Source organism: Poecilia reticulata, chromosome 2 (assembly GCF_904066995.2).
Source record: "Poecilia reticulata chromosome 2, P_reticulata-male-v2, whole genome shotgun sequence".
Classification (NCBI taxonomy): domain Eukaryota; kingdom Metazoa; phylum Chordata; class Actinopteri; order Cyprinodontiformes; family Poeciliidae; genus Poecilia; species Poecilia reticulata.
In genome coordinates, this window is record NC_088831.1 from 1329140 (window position 1) to 1356254 (window position 27115).

At 39.9% G+C, this 27115-nt stretch overlaps 1 long non-coding RNA gene across 1 annotated transcript; it reads left to right on the top strand.

The window, feature by feature from the left end:
• The first annotated feature begins 1513 nt into the window (after positions 1-1513).
• Positions 1514-20249, top strand: LOC103477435 (uncharacterized). Its single transcript, XR_014090150.1, has 3 exons — positions 1514-1640; positions 2570-2695; positions 20028-20249. It is a non-coding gene; the product is annotated as an uncharacterized LOC103477435 (long non-coding RNA).
• Positions 20250-27115: the final 6866 nt, after the last annotated feature.

The following is a 27115-nucleotide window of genomic DNA, read 5'->3' on the forward strand; positions in this document are numbered from 1 at the left end:
GGCTGTTTTTTATCAAAGCAAAAGAATCTATCATCATTCATACATGGAAGAGGGTTAGTGTACCCAAAAATTGTACTCTTATCAGAGTACTGTGCACATTCTGGTATTTTAAAGACCAATACCAAAAAATATATACAAATAAGGACTTAGGTTCAGCAGCTAGTTTATATTACTCTACCCTCTCCTTGGGCTGCCACCTTATTGTGGTGGAGGGGTTTGAGTGTCCCAATGATCCTAGGAGCTATGCTGTCTGGGGCTTAATGCCCCTGGTAGGGTCACCCAAGGCAGACAGGTCCTAGGTGAGGAACCAGACAAAGCGCAGTCCGAAGACCCCTATGATGAATACAAACTTTGGACCTCGTTTTCCCTCGCCCGGACGCGGGTCACCGGGGCCCCACTCTGGAGCCAGGCCTGGAGGTGGGGCACGATGGCGAGCGCCTGGTGGCCGGGTTTTACCCACGGAGCCCGGCCGGGCTCAGCCCGAACAGGAGACGTGGATCCCCCTTCCGATGGGCTCACCACCTGTCCGAGGGGCCAAAGGGGTCGGGTGCATTGTGCTATGGGCGGCAGCCAAGGGAGGGGACCCTGGCGGTCTGATCCTCGGCTGCAGAAGCTGGCTCTTGGGACGTGGAATGTCACCTCTCTGGTGGGGAAGGAACTGGAGCTAGTGTGCGAGGCTGAGAGGTTCCGGCTAGAAATAGTCGGCCTCACCTCGACTCATGGCTCTGGTTCTGGAACCAGTCTCCTTGAGAGGGGCTGGACGTTGCCCACGGTGAGAGGCGCCGGGCAGGAGTGGGCATACTTGTTGCCCCCCATCTTGGCGCCTGTACGTTGGGGTTTACCCCGGTGAACGAGAGGTTAGCCTCCCTCCGCCTACGGGTGGGGAGACAGGTTCTGACTGTTGTCTGTGCTTACGGGCCGAACGGCAGTTCAGATTACCCACCCTTCTTGGAGTCCTTAGAGGGGGTACTGGAGAGTGCCCCTCCTGGGGACTCCCTTGTTCTACTGGGAGACTTCAACGCTCACGTGGGCAATGACAGTGAGACCTGGAGAGGCGTGGTTGGTAGGAACGGCCCCCCTGATCTGAACCCAAGCGGTGTTCTGTTGTTGGACTTCTGTGCTCGTCACGGATTGTCCATCACGAACACCATGTTCAGGCATAAGGGCGTCCATATGTGCACTTGGCAGCAGGACGCCCTAGGCCGCAGTTCGATGATTGACTTTGTCATCGTCTCATCGGATTTGCGGCCGTATGTCTTGGACACTCGGGTGAAGAGAGGTGCGGAGCTGTCCACTGACCACTACCTGGTGACGAGTTGGCTCCGGTGGTGGGGAAGGAAGCCGGTCAGACCTGGCAGGCCCAAACGTGTAGTGAGGGTCTGCTGGGAACGTCTGGCGGAGTCCCCTGTGAGACGGAGCTTCAACTCTCATCTCCGGCAGAACTTCGAACACCCTTTATATTAAATTTACCACGGGCCTTTAAATTTTGAATCTAAACATTCCACTAAATTAGAGGCTTAAGGACAACAAAGTCATTGCTAAGGAGTGACCATCACAAAGTATTTAAAGCCCCAGAGAGCATTAGTGGTCAGAGCAAGAGGGACAGTTGGTTTGTAACTGCAGTGGTCAAAGGAGAATAGGTAAAGTTCACACAGGACATAAATTTACCATGTCAAAAATTATTCTTGTAATCTTAACAGACCTATAAGATTAAACATTTAGTCTTATTAATATTAGAACGCCTTTACACTGGTTTCAATTGTATATTTAAATTAAGGAAAGGGAGAGAGTTGTTTTTTTTAAATTGAGGATTATTTTAAAAAATATGCCACACCTATATATATATATATATGTATATATATAATATTTCAGGTAAAAAGTAAGTTAAAAAAAATGTATTATATGGATCTGTGTGTGGGTTCTCATATGGTGTCTGTGTCTGTTTGTGTGTTTGTTGGTGGGATTTTGTGGGCAGTTTAAATCCTCCAATAGCTGACCACAGTGGTCAGCCATAGTGGTCAACTTAAGTGGTCACCCCGCAGCCAACAACACACACATGCACACACCCACAGCACAAATACTGTAGACTCATCTTCATTAACAAAGAAACATTTGTATTGATCTGCTCTACAGCTGCAGCTCATGTTGCAGCAAAGAAATATGTATGGGAGCTCTAAATGGGTTACACACATGCATTCACTTACACTGAAAAGGAACACATGCAAACACATTTCTTCCTGCCATTCTCTCCCACTCACTTACACACACATGCACACACCCACAGAGTGACTGGTCAGTCCTAAGCAGGTTAGGATGAGTGAATTAGTATTGATCATCTCCTTACAGCATTATCTGTGGCTACAGTTCGCCTGTGGTGTAAGAACTGCTAAAATGTCGGGTGGTGCGTGCAAGTGTGCATATGTGTGTACAAAAAAAAAAAGAATAATTATATATATATATATATATATATATATATATATATATATATATATATATATATACACGTGTGTGTGGGGGGGAGGGATGCTGCATGTGTGTATTTAAGTGTGGATTCTATATTTTTGTGTAGATGGGCGGAAAGAGACGGTGAGAAACATCTACAGATCTTTTAGCATCATAACTGTCATGGAGGAGGTTCTCCACGGACCTAATGCAACCATCAGTCATAATATACTGGCAAGAGTCTCATTTCTGTGTGAGTATGCTGTCATTACTCAGAGTTTACATAAACTAAGTTAATCTTCTTAGAAAAGCTGTTTGTCATTAATGCAAATTGCCAGATACATGGTAAGAGTGCAAACAGAGTTAGGAGCAAAGCAAAGAAATGCCCAATGGTTAATTTGTTTTAAACGACTGTAGATCAGGTGTTTTGAACAGAATTTCAGTTTAGCCCTTGTGCGTATGAGGACTGAGGCAAACGCAGAGGACTGTGGAAAATGTTACAAGTTTTACGTGTGGGGTCAGTTGGACCCCATTTCTACATACAAGGGATACAAATTTACAAGCAGCTTATGTCTTATCCACAGAAGATAACTCACTTGTCCCAGAGGTTCAAGCGAAGCCTTAATCCATGAGGAAACAAGACTAAACAGTTCTATTATGAAGGAACTCCAGAACAATTTATGGTAAATCATATCTATAAGTCTTTAAACCACAGTTGATTTACTTTTAGACAATAGAATAGAAATGGTTCACATGTTTCCTGAGTTCATGTTTCATACAGGGACATTGCTGGCAGATCACCACTTTCAGCCTTCATTTTCTCTTTAAATAATTATTGGCTCATGGGTAAATTAATTTATTGGGTTTTATCAGGTCAGAAAAGATTATATATATATATATATATATATATATATATATATATATATATAAAGAAATTAAGAGATTTTACTTCCTAATTTAACGCCTTGAAATTGACACGTGAAACATGCACATTATTCCACATTGTAATGTTTTACAATGCCCCTAAAGAGGAGGGGTGCTATGTGAGGCGGAAGCACGGAAGATTGAAAAGTGAAAGGAAATCTGAAAGGTGGCGCTAGGTCCCCCCAGGCGCTTTGCACAACTGCATGGTTGCCACAGGAGAACAAAGAATTTCTCAAACATGCAAGACACACAGCAAATCCAGGAGGCCCAGATTAACTCCATCAGATTTGATTTGAACACTTTTAAGGTGTCTATATGGGTCCACACCAGAAAGTGTTAATTTAACTCTTTTTGGAGAGTTAGAGTAACTCTTATAAAGTGTCAAATATCAAATCTGCTAGAGTTAATAATTTAACACTAATTCAGTGTTAGATCTTAATATTAACTCTCAGAGTACTTCTTTAACTTCTTAAGAGTTATTTGTAATTAATATTAAATAGGTACTTTATTGTTTTGAACGTTTAAAAATTCTTAGGAAAATAAACATTTGATAAAGAGGCAATAATTTTCTCAAATGCATTTATTTCAAAACGTGCACCATAATTACAAAACATTACAATGTGGAATAATGTGCATGTTTCACATGTCATTTTCATTCACATATTGCTTATTAAAAGGTCTAACATATCAGCTATGCTTAATACATGTTTCTTCAATACCATATGCATGAAATTGTTCAAAGTACAAGGTGGAGAAAGTAAAGCCTGTATCAATGCAATGCAGTTCATGTAATATGATGGAGCATATTTTCTTTTAGCAGGTAGATTACCAGCTATGTACAGTACATTACAGACCAACCTGATATTCAGATCCATCATTTCTTATCCAGTTTCTGTTTCTGTTGATAACTGACAGTTCCTCTCTGACTCCACCAGAGAGATGTCCACTCACTAACAGATTGTCTTCAGGTTGTTGTTCTGTTCGTAACGTTTGGTCAGAGACACCAACATGCTCCTCTACTGCATCAGACAGTCTTCAGTCTCTGAGTCGGACAGTCAGTGTTGGTCTCTGGATCATAACAAACAAAAAACATAACAATGAGGAATGGAACGAAGGAATATATTATTACTACAACTCTAACAACAAGCCTCAATTACAGAAATGTAGGATTTCAGAGATATTAACATTTACATAATCATTTTTGGAGCTTGAATCTTCAAAGAATCCATGGAGGGATCGGAAGGGAGAGGTTAGGCTGACGACTGGAGATTCATCCTCAACCAAACTGGTACTAATGTACCTGCCTTTTTGAACTAATGTACAAAAAGGCAATAAAAGGATTAAAACATGCTGCAAAACGTATATAAGAAGACACAACAGCGGGAATAATGCTCTCGACGTGAAAAAGCCTTTTACATTTTTTCAAAGGAAAAAAAATCGATCAGAAAGGTTAATAAATCTGACCGATATGCATGTAAACGTTAAACATCATGAAAAAACATACTGCAGATTATTACGGATTTGTTCAAGTTAGCCAATAATTTGATTAAATGTTCACCGGCTTGATTTTTTTCCAACACTTATACTCCGCTAACATTCGGCATGCTAAGCTAAACATGCTAACACCGAGCCGTGTGGCCAACGTGACGTCTATCATACAGGTTGAGCTCAACTCAAAATAATTGTTATAAACCATCTCAGAAAAAAAATAACTTACCAAGCGCAGTAAATAACTCAGACATGTGGAACGTAAATAGTCCTGAAATGACTTGGCTTCTGTCGCTTCGCTTCGGTGGGAATCTGTGATTCTGGGCAGAATCAGTGAATTAACTCCTTCAGTGTTAGAGCCGCTGGTGGAGTTCAGAGTTAAGAAGTGAAGAGTTATTGATTCTATTTTAACACCTCTAGATTTGATACAGAAACACTTTGTTTTAACACTGGATTTTAACTACTAATAATATACACCCCAGACTTACATAAACTGAATGTGACTCTAATAGAGTAAAATTAACTCTGCTTTTGCACAAAGTCTACTAACACCAAAACATTGAACACTTTTGAATTTGCTGTGCAGATTCAAAGCAACACTCCAGGTATGTTTTTGATGAGGGAATAACTTTATGACTTGATGTAAAGCTAAAAAAGTTGAATTTACATATTATTGCCTCTTTAATTATAATGTGAATGCAGATAATTCCCAACCACCAATCTTACCCCATTTTTTGTTCCTTTCATATGCAGTACAGTAACAAGTTCAGCTGCATTAATATTGTTTTTACAAGCAATGAAATGTTTTGTGTGTCACACTATATAAAAATGGATATGATTTCTGCTTTGAAGATTATTGGTAACTAATATTTATGCTTTTTCTTATAGCTTACAAAAACAGGTTTTGCCCAGTACTTTGAGTCGTGAGTGTTCTTCGTTATAGATGTGTTGAGGCTGAGAGCGGTCATTACCGGAGCAGAGCTTGGTTCAACAAGCCTCGACATTATATAGCATGTTATTATATATTGTCTATATTATAATTTTATTGTACAATGGCTATGGTTCAGTTCCAAAAAGGTTAAACCGTAACACAAAAATATATTTTTTTACTAAAATACCTAAAATCTAAAACAGCAAATTCTTGTATCCCTGATCACATTATGTCCAGGGGTTGTTTTCATTTTTATTTTAATTCTTTAAATGTAAAATGTTGCATGAGAGGCATAGTCCAGTGCTAGTCAATATACTAGATTGCCAGCGCTCAACTTTCAGAGACATCAGTCAGAGCTGGTCCAGTTTTAAAAGCTCAAGCTATGACAGATGTCAGCTGCAATCACACACACCATCCACCCTTCCACCTAAACACACCCAAACTCCGTCTGTCCTTTGCGTCTACAGCAATATTACATCAGATTTACTTTCATTGGAGTAGAGTTAAAATCAAAGCTGAGCCCCCCTTGCCCACCCACCTCATCCCGTCAGCCCCAAGCAAATCCAATCAAAGCTCGATACTTTCAGTGACTGATTGGCTTCCAGTCCAATTGAATCTCTTCTGGAAGGGAAAAGGGGGCCACAGCCTTCCTTGCTGAGAGATATTATGCACTGGCAAGATAGTGACATGAAGAAAAGAGGGGGAGACAAAACGGAGAAGGAGAGGAACTTTAATTAAGATATAGGGTGTATGATCTAGAACAGGGGTGGGCAATTATTTTTTCAAAAGAGCAACATGAGACTTTAAATGATGTTAGAGGACCATATTTAAAGTCCTCCAACATCAGGACATATATATGGTCCTCATGCTCATTGTCCTATATATATGTGTGTGTGTGTGTATGGACAAAATAAATGAAAATGATCAATTTCTTTAATTAAAATTTTTATAGGTATATGTTTGAGTAAAATGAAGATTATTCTTTTATTCTATGAACTACTGACAACGTGTCTCTAAAATTCCAAGCAAATATTTAGTATGCATTTTCAGAAAATGAGAAATGGTCAAAATAATGAAAAAGATGCAGTGCTTTCAGACCTCGACTAATGCAAAGAAAACAAGTTCATATTCATTTAGAAACAACATTAATGTTTCAGAAATCAATATTTGGTGGAATAACCATGAAATTTTTAATATATACTGAACAAAAATATGAATGCCCCATGTCAAATATTGTCATGTGGAGTTAACAACTGTAAATGAGCATTAGCTGACATTGTACCAAAGTAATATTTATCTTGGTTTGTATATAATTTTTTTATCCAGCTTGCTTCTCAGTGAGTTGTTTTTTTACTCAGTGCATTGGTGGAGCATGTCCAGTGGGTGATCAGACAAAACGTGCAACATCTGGACAATCCTTTGACTGGGACCAATCAAAGGCCAACACAAAATGTAAAATTTTGTCACAAGTCATAAAGCCTCAGATGTCGCAAGTTATGTAGGAGCGTGTCATTAGCATGTTGGATGCAGGGATGTCCACCATAGCAGTAGCTGCACGGCTCATTGTCCACTATCGGACCATCAGCCGTTTAAGAGTTTGTTTCCAACAGACTGGCTCTACTGCAAGTTGACCTCATCCTAGTCGGTGTTAAGAAAATATATTTAAAATAAGCTAGTTTTCAAATTTAACATGACTTGATTGAAATAGCCTAATTATAGTTTTAAAATTTATAACTTATTCTGGCCTATTGACCTTTATTTTACCTGTAGTTAAAGCAGATTGTTTGCCAAGATCTCTGATCTGCCCTTAGTCTGTCTGGGAAACAATCAGTAGGAAGTTCCAGCTTTCACACTGATCTGTGAAGGCCATAAACCAGCAGGAGTTTGGAGAAGCTCTCCTTAGACAAGGGGGACAAATGGCTGTAGAGAGAGGGTCAAAGAGGTCCTGGTTGGATGAGCAAAGATACGCCTTATTTGAATAAATTAAAGAAAGGAAGATAAAACTTTCCACATAGTAACAAATAAGATTTGCGCTTGCAATTCTCCAAAGACGTCTTTGCTGTCTGTCGTTTCAATCTTTAGTTTTTTCCTTTTCTCAGGTAAATTCATGTGTTGTCTGTGCTCTGAGTTTTCTGATGTTGTGTGATGGGCTTTTCTGGTGATAGTATGCATCTGTCTTGAATAAATGCTAATTATTGTGACGCTGTCATCTCTGTGTGGCTTTTGTTTCCACGCATGGAATCATTGAATCCGGGAGCACAAGAAAATATAAAGAGCCAGAAGTTAATGATTTTATTCTCTTAACATTGGCCATGTGTGACCACTCCATCACAAGATTGCCACATCCGGCTCGTCCATCTGTGGGATCGGCTAAGACCAGCAACACACACAGTTGATGAGACTACTGGTCTGAACAACAGACGCATCACACCTCAGACTGTCCATAACCGCCTACGTTAAGCCAACTTGCATCCTCGGCAAATTCCTCACCCTGACCCCTATCATGTTCAAAGGACTGTCAATCCACTCCAAATGGCCAAACCATGATGTTATCAATGCCAGTATGATAACATATTGGCACCAGACGTCGCGCTACACCTTTTTGTTCTCCGTCATCTTGACCGACAGTATTAAAAAGGTTTCAGCTGCCAGGTTTCTGTGCTGGCAGCTGAAGGAGGAACAGCTTATCTTGCTCTCTCCCGTCAAGAACAGAATTATTTTTAAAGTCCCAATTTTTATGGTTATATTTACATTATCGACATCATAACTGGATTACTTCAAAACCTAAGGACCGGGAGATTTTCTCACTTTTATTTTTACCTCACTTTTCTTCACCTCCAAGTTGAACAAGGGCAAAATGCCCCCATCCGACCCCGAGGACATTAGCAGTATTCTACAACGACTTCAGTTTTTAGAAACAAAGATCCAATGGCTGGAGGGGAACTTTGAGATCAACGCTACCTGTGGATATGAAACAACTCTTCCTCAAATCAGCGGAGAGGTCGTACACCCCGCACCAACCAGCTCATCCTGGATCGCTAGGGGCGCCAAGCCGAAACAAAAGTCTCACTGCAGATCCCATGAGACGACTAACGGCAAGCAGCTGGAACCAAAACGGCTCCACCGACCCCGCTCCCAAGGATAAAGCGACCAGCCTAAGCCTCAAAACATTCCGACACCGTGGGAATCCCACTGAAAAACAGATTTTCTGCACTCCAGCCTGAGCCTCTGAGTGAAAACCCACCTTCAAACATCAGTAATGAGGCTAAACCAACGCATCCACCCCACAAACCTCCGAAGGACAAAGTGACCACTAGGAAAACGAAAGGTATGCCTAGAGTGCTTATTGTTACTAACCCTAACCCAAGAAAACGAGAGTGGTTTCTTTTCTTGGTGACACTGTATCTGATTTACTCTCTCTAACCACTGATCAGCCAAACATGGAGACTTTATTTGTGCATGTTGGAGCCAACGATCTGGAAAAGCAAAAATCGGAGATTCAGGAAAAGGACTTTAATATTCTTCTGGACACTATGCGAAAATTAAAAATGAAGTTATTTCTCAGTGGTCCAATTCCATCGCCTCAATGGGGAGACGAAAAACATTCCAGGCTGGGCATGATAAACAAATGGCTGATTAAAACCTGCTCTGCCAGCTCAGTGACCTTCATCGATAACCTCTGGATCTACTGGCAGCGCTTTCACCTCTTTGGAAGAGGAGGACGCAATCTTAACAAACATGGAATAAGGCTGCTCACTGCAAACATTTTTCATTTTATCCTTAAGCTATAATGATGTAGATAAGTTGGTAGATGATTTTCAGTGCAAACTTTCAGATATCATTGATTACATTGCCCCCATTAAAGTGAAAGTTGTGACTGGTAGGAAGAAATCTTCATGGAGAAATTCACAAATAGTTCAATCTGCTAGACAACTCTGCCATAGGGCCGAACGGAAATGGCGTAAAGCTCAACTGCACATTTATTATGACATCTATAAAGAAAGACTACGTAACTATCACACAACACTAAAACATGCAAGAGAGGCTTTCTTTGCAGATGTCATAAAAAAAACCATTATCAATGCTCGAGCTTTATTTGCTACTGTTGACAGGCTCACAAACCCTCCTATGACGTTACCACCTGAATTTCAATCTAATGCTGCCTGTTTTCAAGTTTCTTTTTAGAGAACATTCAAAAGATCAGAGGATTAATCTGCACATCCACTCCAAAGCCAGTACCAATGCTGTGCCCAAACAAAACAAATGCAGGAAAAATGACCATTTTTCAACTACTTAATTATAAAACCCTAGAAGAAATTAGAAGTCAATTAAGCTCCAGTTCCTGCTGTCTGGATGTCCTGCCCACACATTTCTTTAAGAAAGTCCTGCCTGTCGTTGCTAATGATCTGATCCAAATAGTAACTCATCGCTCTCTTCAGGTGTTTTTTTCCCCCAGGCTTTAAAAACAGCAGTTATCAAACCACTGATAAAAAAGAACAATCTGGACAAATCACTACTGCAGAATTACTGGCCAATCTCTGATCTCTGACCTCCCATTCATCAGCAAAATCATTGAAAAAGCCATTTTTAAACAATTAAATAACTTCCTAACAATAATGAATCGCTTTGACTCCTTCCAGTCTGGTTTTTGTGCTCACCACAGCACAGAGATGGCCTAGTCAAAGACTGTGGGAGAACCACAGTGCTGGTTCTGTTGGACCTCAGTGCAGCTTTCAACACTATCAACAGTTTTACTGAATCGACTGGAGAGTTGGGTCGGACTCTCCGGTCCAGTGCTCAACTGGTTTGAATCCTACATAAAGAACAGGGATTTCTTTGTTTCAATCAGAAACTTCTCATCAGAGAGGTCAAAGGTCACATGTGGGGTAACCCAAGGTTCAATCCTAGGACCCCTTTTCAATATTTATATGCTCCCACAGGCTCAGGTTATAACAGAAAATAAGATCAGCTACCATAACTATGCGGATGATACACAGCTCTACATCACGATGTCACCAGGTGACTCTGAACCCATCCAATCACAGAACAGATCAATGTGTGGATGTGACAAAACTTTCTCCAGCTGAACAGAAACAAAACTGAAGTTATTATCTTTGGACCTAAAGAGGAGCGAACCAGAATCAATGCACAGCTACAGTTATGCATTTCAGTTCGGGCTGAACTGAAAACCAGCGATCAGCCCGAAACCTGGGAGTAGTGATGGACTCTGACCTGAACTTTCAAAGCCACACTAAGACAGTCACAAAGTCGGCCTTCTATCACCCGAAGAACATCTCCAGGATTAGAGATAATTAGCTAACTAATTATCTAGATTAGCTAACTAGATTAGCTGAGACTTATGTCTCAGCAAATCTAGAGAAACTCATCCATGTGTTTATCTTCAGCCGCATTGATTACTGCAACAGCGTCTTCACAGGTCTGACTAACAAATCAATCAAACAGCTGCAGCTGATCCAGAAGCTGCTGCTGCTGTTCTGACAAAAACCAGGAAGATAGAGCACATATCAGTTTTAAAGTCTCTACACTGGCTTCTTGTAGCTCAGAAAATAGACTTTAAAATATTGATGTTAGTTTATAAATCACTGCTGTGTTTTCTGTGAGAGTACGTTTTGTGATGGTAGATTTTTGTCCAAGTGGGTTAACGGATAAAGAACTGTCAAAAATAACAGCAAAATGATCTGACAGGGCGACATCAGTTAGAGACATTGGAAATATTTACACCCTTTACTGATAACCAGGTCCAGTGTGTGTCCATGAGTGTGTGTTGCTTGTTTGACATGTTGTGTTAAACCAAAACTCTCTAATATATTACAGAGCTTTTTAGCCCCTCGGTCTTCAGGTTGTCAACATGAATGTTGAAATCACCGACAATTATTAAACAATCGCAATCAATGCATATAAGAGATAGAAGCTCATTCAAGTCCGCAAAGAAACCTTCCTCATATGTTGGGGTTTTGTATAGAGTTAGTGTCAAAGTTCGTTTGTGGCCTTTTACCTCGATTCCAAGATATTCAAGACATAAAATGACCCAAAGAGATTTTACTACAGTTTATGGTATTCTTAAATATTGAAGTCACGCCTCCTCCTTTTTGTGTTTTCTCTTCTCACTCAAAAAGTTGTACGTAGGAGGTGCTGATTCAATTAGTACGATTGCTTCATTATTGTCATTCAGCCATGTTTCTGTCAGAAATAAAACATCAATATTATGCTCAGTGATGAAATCATTAATTAATAGAGCTTTAGCACAGAGAGATCTGGTATTAAAAGAGCCAGTTTAAGTGACTTGGAGGCTGAAAGCTCTTCAGTCTGAGGTTCCTTTAGACAGGGGATCAGTCTGAGGTTTGAATTAAGACCACTGCTTTTTTCATTTCTGTTTTTGTAACATTTCTTGCAGTGATCCGGGCAGCTAATGTCCTGCTATGCAATGTCGGGCAGCCAGACACATTCTGGAGGAAGACGGGTGTAAAGATAATATCTGGACCCCGGTCTCAGACCTCAGAAACGCAGAGAGCTGGATCCTCAGGGAGGTCAGAGGCAGGTGGCTTAGATGAAGTGAGGTCTGCTATGTTAGTGCTAAGGAGAATCATGCCGAGGCGAACCTGTTGACCCATTCCATCCTGCTGGGAGGAAGAAGAGTCCATCCGTCTTCCTCTCTGACCCGCATCCTCCACCAGCATCTTCAGGCGGTTCAGGTGCAGCCCGACTCTCTTTAGCGATGGACTTCCTGAGAAACTCTGTTCTTGTGAGTGAGTGTAGGAGCATAGAGGGAGGGGGAAAAGATGTGGGACGGTGGAATAAGGAGAAAGGGGGAGAGAATAGGGAGGGGGGAAGGAGGAGGGGAACCAGGCATTCTGTTCACAGTTGATGTTTTATCACTTTGCTTTGGGACACTTTACTTCTGATAAGAGGATACTTCCGTCCTAGTCAGAAATCCTTGAGCCTGTTCTTCTGAAGCGATGGTCACATTGTTGTTCTTGTAGATAAAATGAAAAATGTTTGCAGTGAGCAGCCTTATTCCGTGTTTGTTAAGATTGCGTCCTCCTCTTCCAAAGAGGTGAAAGTGCTGCCAGTAGATCCAGAGGTTATCGATGAAGGTCACTGAGCTGGCAGAGCAGGTTTTAATCAGCCATTTGTTTATCATAAGCAGCCTGGAATGTTTTTTGTCTCCCCATTGAGGCGATGGAATTGGACCACTGAGAAATAACTTCCTTTTTAATTTTCCCATAGTGACCTGAAGAATATTAAAGTCCTTTTTCTGAATCTCCTATTTTTGCTTTTCCAGATCGTTGGCTCCAACATGCACAATTAAAGTCTCCATGTTTGGCTGATCAGTGGTTAGAGAGAGTAAATCAGATACAGTGTCACCAAGAAAAGAAACCACTCTCGTTTTCTTGGGATTACAAACATGACTGATTCCATTTACTGTCTCATCTCCAACAATAAGCACTCTAGGCATACCTTTCGTCTTCCTGGTGGTCACTTTGTTCTTCGGAGCTTTGTGGGGTGGATGCGTTGGTTTAGCCTCATTACTGATGTTTGAAGGTGGGTTTTCACTCAGAGGCTCAGGCTGGAGTGCAGAAAATCTGTTTTTCAGTGGGATTCCCACAGAGTCGGAATGTTTTAAGGCTTGGGCTGGTCGCTTTGTCCTTGGGAGTGGGGTCAGTGGAGCCGTTTTGGTTCCAGCTGCTTGTTTGCTATTCTTTGGCGGAGCAGGTGTTGAAGTTGAAGGTGGGTTTCTGCTCAGAGCCGGCCACGCTGATTCGTCCAGGTGAGGGGTTCTCCCCATTAGTCGTCTCATGGGATCTGCAGTGTGAGACTTTTGTTTCGGCTTGGCGCCCTGAGCGATCCAGGGTGAGCTGCTTGGTGCGGGGTGTACGACCTCTCCGCTGATTTGAGGAAGAGTTGTTTCATATCCACAGGTAGCGTTGATCTCAAAGTTCCGCTCCAGCTGTTGAATCTTTGTTTCTAAAAACTGAATTTGTTGTAGAATACTGCTAATGTCCTTGGGGTCGGACGGGGGCATTTTGCCCTAGTTCAACTTGGAGGTGAAGAAAAGTGAGGTAAAAATAAAAGTGAGAAAATCTCCCGGTCCTTAGGTTTGAAGTAATCCAGTTATGATGTCGATAGTGTAAATATAACCATAAAAATAGGGACTTTAAAAATAATTCACAGGCAAAGTCATCAGTAAAGACGGGAGAGAGCAGGATAAGCTGTTCCTCCTTCAGCTGCCAGAACTGTATAATAATTTAAATTAAATGGTAACAGTTAAATTACAGTCACTTCACCTGCTGGGTTTTAAACACACAGCCCCACAAATTCTGTGCTGGTTCATCAGTCAGTTGGATCTGCCTGATCAAATCGATCAATTGAGCTCTGCGAGTTTTTTACCCTGTGCGGTCCGGATGTCCACTTTTGCGATGATCTTTTTGCGTGGTTTTGCTTTCCCGAAATGGACAAATGTTATGTCTGCACTGCTCTTCCAGAAAAAGAAAGATGACCTACACACCAACTCTGACAGCTCATCAGTAGAGTATGTCTTCAAATTAGCTAATCCACCACAGCTGTGTTAGATTAGCTAATAGCAGCGGTAGCTAATTTACCACAGCAAACAATTGTTAATAATCACCAAATAAGCAGTAAGCCTAAAAACATTATATGCAGTGGACTGAATATTCTGGTCTTTGTGTGGGAAAAGTTTGAGTGTTTTTTGTTGTTGAATCCTGAAACAGTTGCCATAGCAATGAGTCTGCGTGAGCCAGTTAGTGGGAAAAAAAAGTGGTTTTGAGTTATTCTTCAATTGTTTTTCTGCATTACATTTCTATTTGCTGTGGCACATGGCCACAGCAAAGGCTATATGCCTTTTAATAATAATAATAATTGATAATTACCAAAATTAATACCTACATTTCCAGGTTTCATTTAGTTAACTGGGATTGTTGTTCCGCAGCAACGCGGCATAAACGTGGGGATGAAATAATATAGAAAAATCTAAATGACAATGATAAAGAACTCAGAAACCAAAAGTCCAAACACTCATGGACCATGGTTCCTGTTCCTTATTTTCTGCATGTAGCACATGTTTCACATCTATATTAAAAGGAATAGTAAGCATTAGCTACTTTTCCTTTAACTTTTTGTCATGTAATGTGTTTTATTTTATTTCTTTACCCCAGACTATAATTGTCTCTCTGCTGCTTTCTCTGTGTATTTTTTTAATCTATCTTCAGGTGTTATCTGTCCATTTAAAGTGGAGGGCAATTAGCCCATCCGTCTCATTAATAATCCATTGTCAACCTGTTTAATTATTTACCTTAATTGCTGATTTAAGTTTCGCATCCCTTGACACAAAGGGCCACTCGGGAAAACAAACACACTCACACAGAGGTCACTGGCTCTCAGAGGTGACGGATGGATTGAGTTTCCCTGTTGTCACATAGCCTTTTATTTCCCTGTTTTTCAAATCTTTTGGAATTTCTCTTCTGCTTCTGTCTCCCATCCTCTCTATCTGTCTTGCTCTCTCTTGCTCTCTGTTCCTCTGTATGTGAGAGAGAGAGAGCAAACATGCAGAGTAAGATACTGTACTGGTGGATGTGAGAGGTTCTGGATCAATAAAGTTGATTGGGTGTAAATGAAAACAGAGCAGGAGATACTGAAACTATTTGTCACCATGTTACTAATGAAGCAGATGGCAACAGGGAATACAAATGGTTCTATTAGAAGGACAGATAAAGTCGCTGGCTTCTATATTAAATGGGGAAAATTGACTTTTCAATCAGCCAAATGACAAAAAAAAAACTAAATGCAAAATATTAATCTCAGGATTATTAAATGTTTTGTTCTGAGTATTACTACTTTAAGGTGAAATTATGTTTGAAGGTTACAATTTTACCATAAAAAGCCAAGAAATCTAAAAGGTGTCAATTTGACCCTGACTGCTGAACCAGCTGTTTGAATTTATTTTTAAACATAAAAGCAGATCTATACAACGTAGACTGATAATACAGTATTCAACAAACAACAATTAGTTGAAGAATTTTGAAATCCACAGATGGTCAGAATTACTCATGGCTCAAATATATGCATACATACATCCGATAATGTTTGGGTAATTATGGGAGGTTGCAAGCTCTTCATAAGGCATAATTCTGGTTGGACATATATCCACTTTTCTTAAAATTGCTGGTAAATTGGTTTCTTGGCACAGAACCAGTTTGTAAACATAGTTCTCAAATTTTGGGTTGGGGTTGAAGATTTTGAAGATCTTCAAAACGACTATCCTGCCAAGGAGATGGTACAGTGCTTTCAGGGATGGGAGGTTAATGCAAAATTGTCTCGGTGTGAAGAACGACAGCTAGTTCCCCCACCAGAGACTGTGGTGAATCCACTGGCTGGCCGGCATGGCCACCAATGACAGCTCCCGCCATGCTGTTTTCTTCTCTGTCTGTTTTGGTCTTACAATTATTATACATACTATTATTTTTAATATGATGTTAAAAAATACCATTACTAATTTTACAATGGCCCATACGGGCTCTGTTACAGTTTGATTGCAAAAAGGTTTAGAAAAGTTATACACAAATGTACTGATGAGGGGATTAAATGACTGATAACGAAGCAAATGTGTTAATAATAATAATAATAATAATACATTTTATTTCAAAGGCGCCTTTCTGGCACTCAAGGACACCGTACAATAGTAAAAAACTGTGACAGAAACAAATAAAATGTAACAAGTAAAAGTAGATAAAAATAAATAAAACAAAACAATGTATCTATATAAAAACTATGTAAAATCAGGCAAACCAATTGTGTCATGTGGAAAAGGCAGATCTAAAAAGGTGTGTTTTGAGTTCGGTTTTAAAATTTGATAATGACTTTATGTTTCTAAGGCAGGGGTGTCAAACTCCAGTCCTCGAGGGCCGGTGTCCTGCAACTTTTAGAAGTGCCTCTGCTGCACCACACCTGAATAGAATAATTAGGTCATTAGCAAGGCTTTGGAGAACTGAGGAGGTAATTAAGCCATTTGATTCAGGTGTTTTGTACCTGTGGCACATCTAAAAACTGCAGGACAGCGGCCCTTCAGGACTGGAGTTTGACACCCCTGTTCTAAGGTATGGTGGTAATGAGTTCCATAGTTGGGGAGCAGAGCGACTGAAAGCTCTGCTCCCCATGGTGGTGAGACGGGCAGAGGGGACAGTGAAATGGATTGAGGAGGATGATCTGAGGGAGCGAGAGGGAATGGCAATATGAATAAGATTTGAAAGATATGGTGGGGAGAGATTGTAAAGGGCCTTGAAAGTGTACAGAAGAATTTTGTAATCTATGCGGAACTTGGTGGGCAGCCAATGGAGTCTCTGCAGGACAGGAGTGATGTGGTGCATGGATGGGGTTTTGGTAACGATACGGGCAGCTGAATTCTGGACCAGTTGGAGCTTATGAAGAGATTTCTGGGTGAGACCAAACAGAAGGGAGTTGCAGTAGTCCAGGCGTGATGTCACAAGACAGTGAACAAGGATGGCAGTGGGATGGGGAGTAAGGGAGGGGCGGAGGCGGTTTATGTTGCGTAGGTGAAAATAAGCCGAGCGGGTAATGTTATTAATATGAGACTGGAAAGACAGGGTGCTGTCAAGGATGACACCCAGACTCTTTACCTGAGGGGAGGGAGAAACGGGACAGTTATCAATTACAAGACTGAAGCTTTTGATTTTGGCCAGAGTAGATTTGGTACCAATGAGAAGAACCTCTGTTTTATCACTGTTAAGCTGAAGCAGATTTGAGGAGAACCAGGATTTTATTTCAGTCAAGCAGTCAGTAAGCGAAGACGGTGGGAGGTTGGAGGCGGGCTTACTGGAAACATAGAGCTGGGTGTCATCCGCATAACAGTGGAAATCAATGCCATACTTGCGAAAAATATTGCCAAGGGGAAGGAGATAAATAATGAAGAGAAGGGGCCCTAAGACAGATCCCTGTGGAACTCCTGATGTGACAGAGGAAGGCTGGGAAGAGAAGGTTTTGATCCGAATGAACTGAGTGCGGCCAGAGAGATATGATTTAAACCAGTTTAGAGGAGTCTGAGTGATGCCAATAGAGGAAAGTCTGTTGAGTAGGGTGGTATGGCAGATAGTGTCAAACGCTGCACTCAAATCAAGTAGGATGAGGATGGACAGCAAGCCGGAGTCAGCTGCCATAAGGAGGTCATTGGTGATTTTTGAGTGTTGTCATTAAGTCAAGCTATATATATTACTTGTATCATACTTTACATACTTACCATGTTTTTTGGACTATAAGCCAGTACTTATAATAGTACTTATATAGTACAAATAATGAGATACATTTGATAAGCTCCGTTACAATTGATCTTCTGTCCTTTTATTGCATTAAGCTGCCTTTGCGCTAAAAGTTAAACAAGAAATTGCCCCTTTAAAACAAAAGCATCACAACTCAAACAGGAAGTTAACCATAAGTAAACCTAATTAAAGATGATAGGTCTTATACCTTCTAAGTTATAAGTAAGTCATTTGCACTCAACATGTTATCCACATACTTCCAGATTGTCATAAAGCGGTTGGTTATGGTGAAGATGAGGACGCAGGCAGACCCAGGATGTAAGATGATAAATGATGAGTTTAATGATGAATCCTGGGTACAGAACAATGGGGAACAACTCGAGGAATGAACGATGCACAATGAGCACACGACAGCACAGGGAAACAGACTGGTAAACACGACGAGGATCCAACAAGAGACAAAGACAACAGGTGGACTTCAATACACGAGAAGGGTAATCAGAAAACTAGTCACAGCTGGGATCAAGCAACAGGGAGGACAGGACTGAGACTCACAGGGAAACAGGACTAAACACAGAAAATCTCAAAATAACTACACAGAAAAACACAGATACTGCAAAATGTTATTTTTGATCTTGATTAGTTATGTTTGCTCTGTATACATATCTATAAGATGTGGAACAAAAAGAGTAACATGAATGAATTTGTTCAGATTAACATGTTATAATATTGATTTCCACTGTTCATGTATTAGGTTAAAGTTGTTTATTTGAGCATATAACAGGTATGATTATAACAGATTTTTTAGTTAAGGATGGTTTGGAATATCAGACTAATTGCTCATTCAGTCGATCTGCTGTCGTTTGCTATTGTTGCAGAAATTCCTGATAACACAATTTATCTAGTGTATGTCACTGAATCTGTGCTCCTGCTAGGCCTGGTTTGGTCTTTGTGAAACAGATAAAGCCAGGATGAACTGAAGGCTCTGTGTCATGACTGGTTTTTATCTCTTATCCTAGATTTTGTAATCCTACTTTTATGAAACACCAATCTGATTACCTGCCAAAACATGACTGTAAGGTCAACTGATTACTTTGCCTGCAAGGAACTCCTTGTTCCTTTGAAACTCACACCGTTCAATCAACAACATATTATTCATGATTTCATAATACACGTACACTCAAAACAACAGATGATTTTCCTTGTTTTTTTAATGCTTTTTTTTCCTTTCATAAAGTTAGGATGAAAATACAACTGCTTTGCCTTCATAAGAAAAGCGTTTTATAAATAAACTACTTACTAATATTTGTAAAGCACATATAAGAAATGTATTGCTGATGTACTTTAATTTTTAAGTAAGAAAAGTAATTTATGAATACATGTTGCTTAGTACTTTGAGAAGAAGCAAGAAACAACATTGTAAAGCTGCAGCTGGCATGATAGCTTGGAAATTTTACTCCTCCAGCCTAGCATTACTAACTTCTCTAACTTGGTTAAAATTTTGCTGGGTTTATGTTGGGGAGTAAACATTAAGGACATGACTTTAATTACCTTCTAATTTACAGTTGTATCATGGTGTCGGTGTGTTCTGTTGATGAGCGCTTTTGAAATGTTGAAATCTACAAACATACAGGCCCACTTCTTATCCCACGCTGGCTTAGTTTCACCTGGTTAACTCATAGACAGGTCCTGGAGTGTGTGTGTGTGTTTGTGTGTGTGTGTGTGCGTGCCTGTTTATTTACCTGCCACACTGTGTCTTCGGAGCGCTAAAGCCTTCACACTGACCCTGGGGAACAGAACTAAAACACAAACACATACAAACAGCTCTCACACCCCCTCCAAACACACACACACACACGCACACACACACACATTGTGTCGTTTAGTTTTACAGCATGAAAATAAAAGCGTTTCTTTTTCATACTCTTTCACAGACCCCGTGAGTCCTCCTGTTAGCGCTTGGTTAGACGTTTGGTTGTGACACACTGGAAAAAGGCGGCGCAGCGGAACAGACTACAAACAAACAACAGCAGCCAGATGCCAAAACAGGAACAGGAAAGAAGAAAGGAAACTTACTGTGGTTCACTGGCCATTACTATGCACAATGAATGCAGGATCCCTGAAATAAACAATGAAACATGTGAGACATTTAATAACCAGAACTGTCAGTAATGAAATCAAAGTGCTGGACTAAATAAGGACACTACTAAAAAAGGAAGTTTAACTAAGATGGATGCTCTGAGACTTTACAAATCCTGACTCTATACTAATTGATTCAATATTTTACTGCACTCATTTATTGATTATTTATTGATTAATATATTGCATGTGTTTGCTTTTTATTTATTTATTTGTTTATATCTAGTCATTTTGAACTTATCACTCTTAGGTATATAAATATTTTACAAACTTTGTATTTATTACCTAAGTTGGAGAAGCTTTCCTAACAAAAAAGCAAGTTCCCCTTGGGGATCAGTAAAGTATATTCTATTCTATTCTATTCTATTCTATAATAAACTAACGGTAAAAGACCAACAGTTTTGACCGTCATATCCAAAAACATTTCATTATTGTAGAAATTACATGGAACTACCGTAAGTCAAAACTGCAAAAAAAAGTCAGTAAATTTATGGTAGAAAATTGTGAAACACCAACAGTTACTGACTGTAATATCCAAAGCATTATATTACCGTAGAAAATACATGGAATTATCATAACTCAATAAACATATATCCTAAGTAATTTTGACAGTCATGAATGGAGAAAATACAGAAATATATTGTAAAAATATAAGTAATTGTGAAGTTAATAAAAAAATATTGTAATATTGCCAGCAGTTAATTACCCTAAACTTAACAGTACTAATCAGCCAAAAGTACAAATTTTGCTGATATTTATATCTACTTTAATAATGCCTTTAATACACCAAACTGAAATCTCAGCAGTGGACCAGGCATCGATCTGGTGACCCACTGATTGCAAAGCAAACTCCTACAGCCAACGCCACCATCATTTATGAGAATATTTGATTAAATGATGCATTTGAGATTAATTTTATGCCGACCATAGATTTCTTATACTGTATGTTAGCCCCTCTTGCTTGGATGAAACTGAAGTTGGTTTCCAATTGCTGCTTCCAATTTGGGAAATGGCTAAAGGGCAATGCCACCTAATTTTTCACTATCATCAGCGTCTTTAATTTACTCTAGCTAAAAAACTACAACACCTAGACTCTTCAAATCTGGACTAGATTATTCTCAACTCATATCAGAATATTTAAAACCAAGTGTGGGATTTGTGAAACCTTTATCTGATTTGTGAAACTTCAATAAAGAACAATTCTAGTGTTATCCAAAAGCATAAAAGTTGTGAAGTCGCCCTTCATTGAAGTTTCACAAATCCCACACTTGGTTTTAAATATTGTGCTATTAGTAGAGAATAATCTAGGGAATACTCTAGAGAGTTTTTCATTTTGTTATTGTGATAAATAGCAGGGTTTACAGTAAATGGAGACTGTTATTTGTCATGTAAACAATTATCTAGTTTGTATTGCTGCTTGATCCTCCAGCATCAGCAGCAAGTTTCTTTTAACTCTGTTCCTGTAGTTGAGTGTGGCTCAGGAAACTGTGTTGTCCTGAACTCAACACAGTAAAGTCACAGTGCGCTAGCTAAGGGTGCTGCTAGCTAGCAGGTGCTAGCTCAGGGTGCTGAGAGCTCAGCAGGCCTGGTCCTTGTCAGGATGCGGCTGCTGTCTTTGAAATCAAGATTCTGCTATTTTTGCGCGTTCAGGAGGAGGAGAAGGGTTAAGGTTAACCCTAACCCTAACCCATCAGTTGGCAACAATATGGTCTATATAGCCAGAACACAACACAATGTTACATTTCTGAGAACTGATGAACAAGTATCTGGACAGAGTGAACAGCCAGAGAGAAGAAGAGGAGTGAGGCTGAGGAGGAAATAGTTGGGAGGGAAGCAGAAGAGTCAGAAGAGGCCGAGGACATCTGCCAGTTTCCATCAGTCCAAACATCAGGTTACGGCTGCAACATGATGCTGATGGAGGTTCTCCCACCCTACTGTTCATTCCTTAACCCCACTGAGGAACCTTTGTCGGCATGACGATGGAAATTAAAATGTAATGTAACTATGTAATTTCTACAGCAGTGTACAGTTTTGTTATCTGCATTTCTGTCTTTGTCTTTCTGAATCACCATGGGATGGTCCATCAATAAATTACAGCAAAAGCGTAAATGTGAATTTTGTAGTCTCTTCCCATGACTAATCCATTTGACCATCTTATCTGTACATAGAGAAACTACAACTTATTATTTTGAGTCACTGGTATGTTAACTGACAGAATTTTGAGAGCTGAACTAAGGATTTTTCAAGCAAACAAATGATATTTTTGCTGTTTCTCCTAATTGTTTTGAGAAATGCGCTTACTGTTTTGTAAATGTCAACAATAACTTGAGAAATGCACCAAAAGTGACTGAGAAAACCTAACATAGCATAAATCGTCTCAGGTGTATCTATTTGTTTGCCAGTATGAAAAGTGTACATATTTGGTTCTGCTAGCTTGCAGGAATTGTAACTTACATAAATGTTTGAAGACAACTTATTGGCCTTCATGAGACTCAGATAAATGGTGAGTATCTATTTCATAAATTGCCTAAAACAGTTATATTTGTTTTTATGTTTTTTGTTTGTGTATTTTGTCAGGTTGCAGAGAGGATCACACCTGTCGTCAACAAACAAACCCAGATAGCACAGAATGATTGAAACAACATTGAATCAACGTTAGGGTTTCAACCATAACTGACATATCAATGTTGATTCAACCATCATCTGTATGTCAATGTACATGCATATTTGTGGTGATATTGCATTGAATCAGTTAGGAATCAACCTTGATTCAACCTTCATCTGCACACATTTATTTTACATTAAATCAATGTTGATTCAACACTCATTTGATAATGGATCTACATGCAGATTTGGGTTGATAACATATTGATTGAAAGCTAAGGATTTATGTACATTTTTAGGTCTGATAGGTCTACATAACATACCACTAAAAGTTTCTTCACTGGTGTTAAACACCATTATTGGCAGATCATGGGTAAACTGTGTACAAAAGTTTAAAAATAACAACATAGGTTTGATATAACATTTTAAGAAAAGAGAGACAGATCTTTAAACATATTTGACTCCTTTTTGACTGTCAGAATAACAGTCTATTGTCCACAGAAGAACAGAGTCCATGAGGTTAAGCTTTGTACTGTATGAACCAGGGAAACAGTACAAGTTGTGGTAACCCCAGTTTGACTCTGGTTGGCGTCACTTTGATTCCTTGTGATGTCTTCCTCTCATTCTGACGTGTAATGAAGCCACTTGACAGTTTTACTGCAGTCCTCAAGAGTCAGCTTTAGGTCAACCTGCAGAGCAACGGCCTAAAAAACACAAAAATAAAAGTGAGGAAGGTGCCGGTTAGAAAGATGATAAACATTTGAAAAGTTCTGAAAGACATTGAAAGATTAAACAGTGTACTGGTTACAGGTCTGAGAACAAATACTAACCATATAGTTCCCCATGTACACTCACTGTCATATTAATATTTATCTTAATTGTTCATTAATATTTATCTTAATGTTTATGTATACTACATTTACCTATGAAGCTGCAGTCTAGTGTAGGATTTATGATTCTGCACTCATGTTAAAATGAGGGAATCAATATTTAAAATAAAGGCTGTTTATCAGAAAATCTAAAGATAAAACTCGGGGAGGATCAGGGTTTATTTAAAACACCAGAGAGATAAATAGAGCAAAAGGTGATTTATACTGTAGTTGGAAAAATTATAATTTATACAGAATAACCTTCCATCAAATAGCTGGTTTAATCTTCAACTACAAATATTTCCAAATAAGTTGATTAAATTCATTACAAAATGTCCACGTGCTGATAAAGATCCCACACCAGTAATAATAGACCAGTTCAGTTTAACCAGTTACCAACCCAAGAATCAACAGACTGAATCAGTCATTAGCAGGTTTAGTTCAGTGTTTCACCTGCCTTACATGTTTTAAGTGTTTCCTTTCTGCCTCACCTGGATTTAATCTGTGGATGATTAACAACCTTCTGCACTTCTTGATGGCTGCAGACGGTCATGCAATCATCTAACTCAGTTGTTCTGGAACAGAGACACATCTAAGTACGTCCCTAAGCACATCATAATAAAAAGTTAAAAACAAGTGATTACCATCACAACAATTTAAAGCCCACCTGCAGCAGCCAGCCTTTCACTTCCTTGTCCACCACATGCTCTCCCAGCCCAAACAATAGGCCCCGCCCTATTTTAAAAACTCAAATCTCACAAAATCTCACAGGATTTCATACTTTGGCCTGGAGTGGTGGGCAGGATGAAAATAATACAAAATGAGATATGAACTAATTATTAAAAATATCTGTTTTGCCCCAAAATAACCAGGATTACGATGGGCACAAAACAATCCCCTTATTTTTCAATATACACATTTAAGATCAAAGAAATATTGAAAAACTTACCATAAAACTGCTCAGAGGAGAATTCAATTCAGAAGCTGGTTGCAAACAAACCAGCAGCAAAATGGCTGTTTGGTTGGGACAAACCACTAGTGTAAAAAAGGGGGAGTCGGACTGTACAACTCCTAGTAGAGACTTGTAGATGTTTTTGTGTCAACACATTATGCACAGTTATAATATTTACAGACAAGTAAGAAAATGTACATAAAGGAATCACAACCCAATGTTCTCAACATGTAGTGTGTAATTTGAAACAGATTTAGTAATAAAATGTTCTGACCCAGAGCTCAAGGATGGGGGGAGGGAAGAAGGGATGAGAGGGAGTAAAGAGGGGAAGGCTGGGAGGAGCAGGTGGGTGTGGGGAGCCTTGGGAGGGAGTAGGGGGAGATGAGAAGGTGATGAGGGGTGCAACAAACTGCACAGATTGCACACATGGAGGCCCTAGTCCAGGGGTGGGTAATCCTGGTCCTAGAGGGCCGGTGTCCTGCAACTCTTAGATGTCTCCCTGGTAGAACACACCTGGATCCAACAGCTGAATCACCTCCTCAGTGCAGGCAGGTTCTCCAGAGTCCTGCTAACAACCTTATTATTTGACTCAGGTGTGTTGAAGTAGAGACACATCTAAAAGTTGCAGGAGGCCCTCAAGGCCTGGAGTTGCCCACCCCTGCCCCAGTCCCTGACGCAGCCGTCACAGGCTCAATTCCCAGCCTTGGCAACCTTTGCTGCATGTCTTCCCCCTTCTTGTCAATTAACTATCAAATAAAAGCCACTAGAGCCAAAAAAATCTTTAACAAAATAAAATGTGAAAATTTAAAACCCTCACCTAAAATTAAAATTGTTTCACCCGGAGGAGGGGAGGAGGGTGGTAAGGGGGAGGAGATTGAGGGGTAGATGGGGTCAGGTGAGGGGTGGGTGGTGGGGGGAAGGGAGGTGTGAAAAACAGTTTCCATTGATTGAACATTTAGATCATAAGTTCTTCCCCAAACCTTGTCCTCAAGGCAAACTGACCTGCGTGTTTTCATTTCAGCAAAACCCTGTTAATCAGACATCAATTAAAATCATATGTGCTGAATTAGGGAAATGCCTAAAACTTGCAGGGCTTGGAGGACCAGAGCTGAAACACACTGGATTCACTTTGACTTTACTTGAAGTAATTAAGTCTGATACGTTTGTATCTCTCGTCTGACACCATGACTCAAGCTGACCAGGGACAGATTCTCTACTAAGCCACTGTAGCTCTATGGTTAGAGCAGTTGTCTTGTGATCAGAAGGTTGATGGTTCAATTCCAGCTCCCTCCTGTGAGGTACAAATTGAGTTGGATGATTATAATATATTGAATGGGTTAAACTTAATAACTTAAGTTGGATAAATTTAATAAATTCAGTTGGATAAACTTATTTGAATTGCTTGTTACCTACAGAAGCAATTCAATTAAGTTGGTTCAACTACTTTCTTTTTAGAGTGTGTTTTATAGTTGATCCACCGTCATTTGTCGACTTCAACCAAAACTCAACCATTAATTAGACCTCGGCATTTCAGTCATCAGATTTCAACCACAAAACAACATTGATTCAATGACACAGTTTCAACGGTTTGATTGGATGGTTGTCTGATGGTTGATCCACCATCATTTGTCGACTTCAACCAAAAATCAACGATTCTAACTATTTTTCAACGTTGATTTAACATCGTGTGCTATCTGGGAAGGTTTAAGAACTACTGAATTTTCAGTCAGAAATGATCACACCGCCTGGTTGAAGTCTCCATATGCAAGTCAACAAAGGTGAAACAAACATTTAAGCGAATGGTGCATTTATATGATGTTCATGTAGTGCATCTTTCTAACTTTTTCTTTGTTTGTTTTCCAGCAGAGAGGAAACACCTGATTGACAACATGTGAGTCTCAATTTCAACCTGTGACTGGGAAGACTTCAACCATCCTGAGCAAAATCTGAACTCAGTGACTTGTGACTCTCAACCCAGAACAAGAATCCTTTTATCACCGTTTTTTTTCTACAATAGGTTATCTCTTAAGGACACATGCTGTTTTTTTTTGAAAATATAATCGGTTCTATTTTTAACTAAATTTTTAAATAGAAATTGTTTCTTTAAGTGGATTACTCGTAATCTGTATTTTTGTTTAATTTGAATTTATTTTCTTTCTAACTTTCTGTATAGAAATGCTGACAAGCAGTGGCGCAACTACACATTATTCAGGTGGATGCGAAAACATAGATCGGCGCCCCCCACCACCCAACCTCCCGAGGGATCGTCAGGGTGAAGGAGCGACGCTCTCCTTCCCCCCCCCCAGGCGACGATACGTGAAGGGTAAAACTCGCTACATTTACCTCGTTATGTGCGCGAGGTGAAGGAGCGTTACACGCGCCGAAGTGTATGGAAAAACAATCATCGGCGCGCCGCCCCCTCCAGACGGGGTTTTGGCGCCCCCTCTGGTGCTGCGCC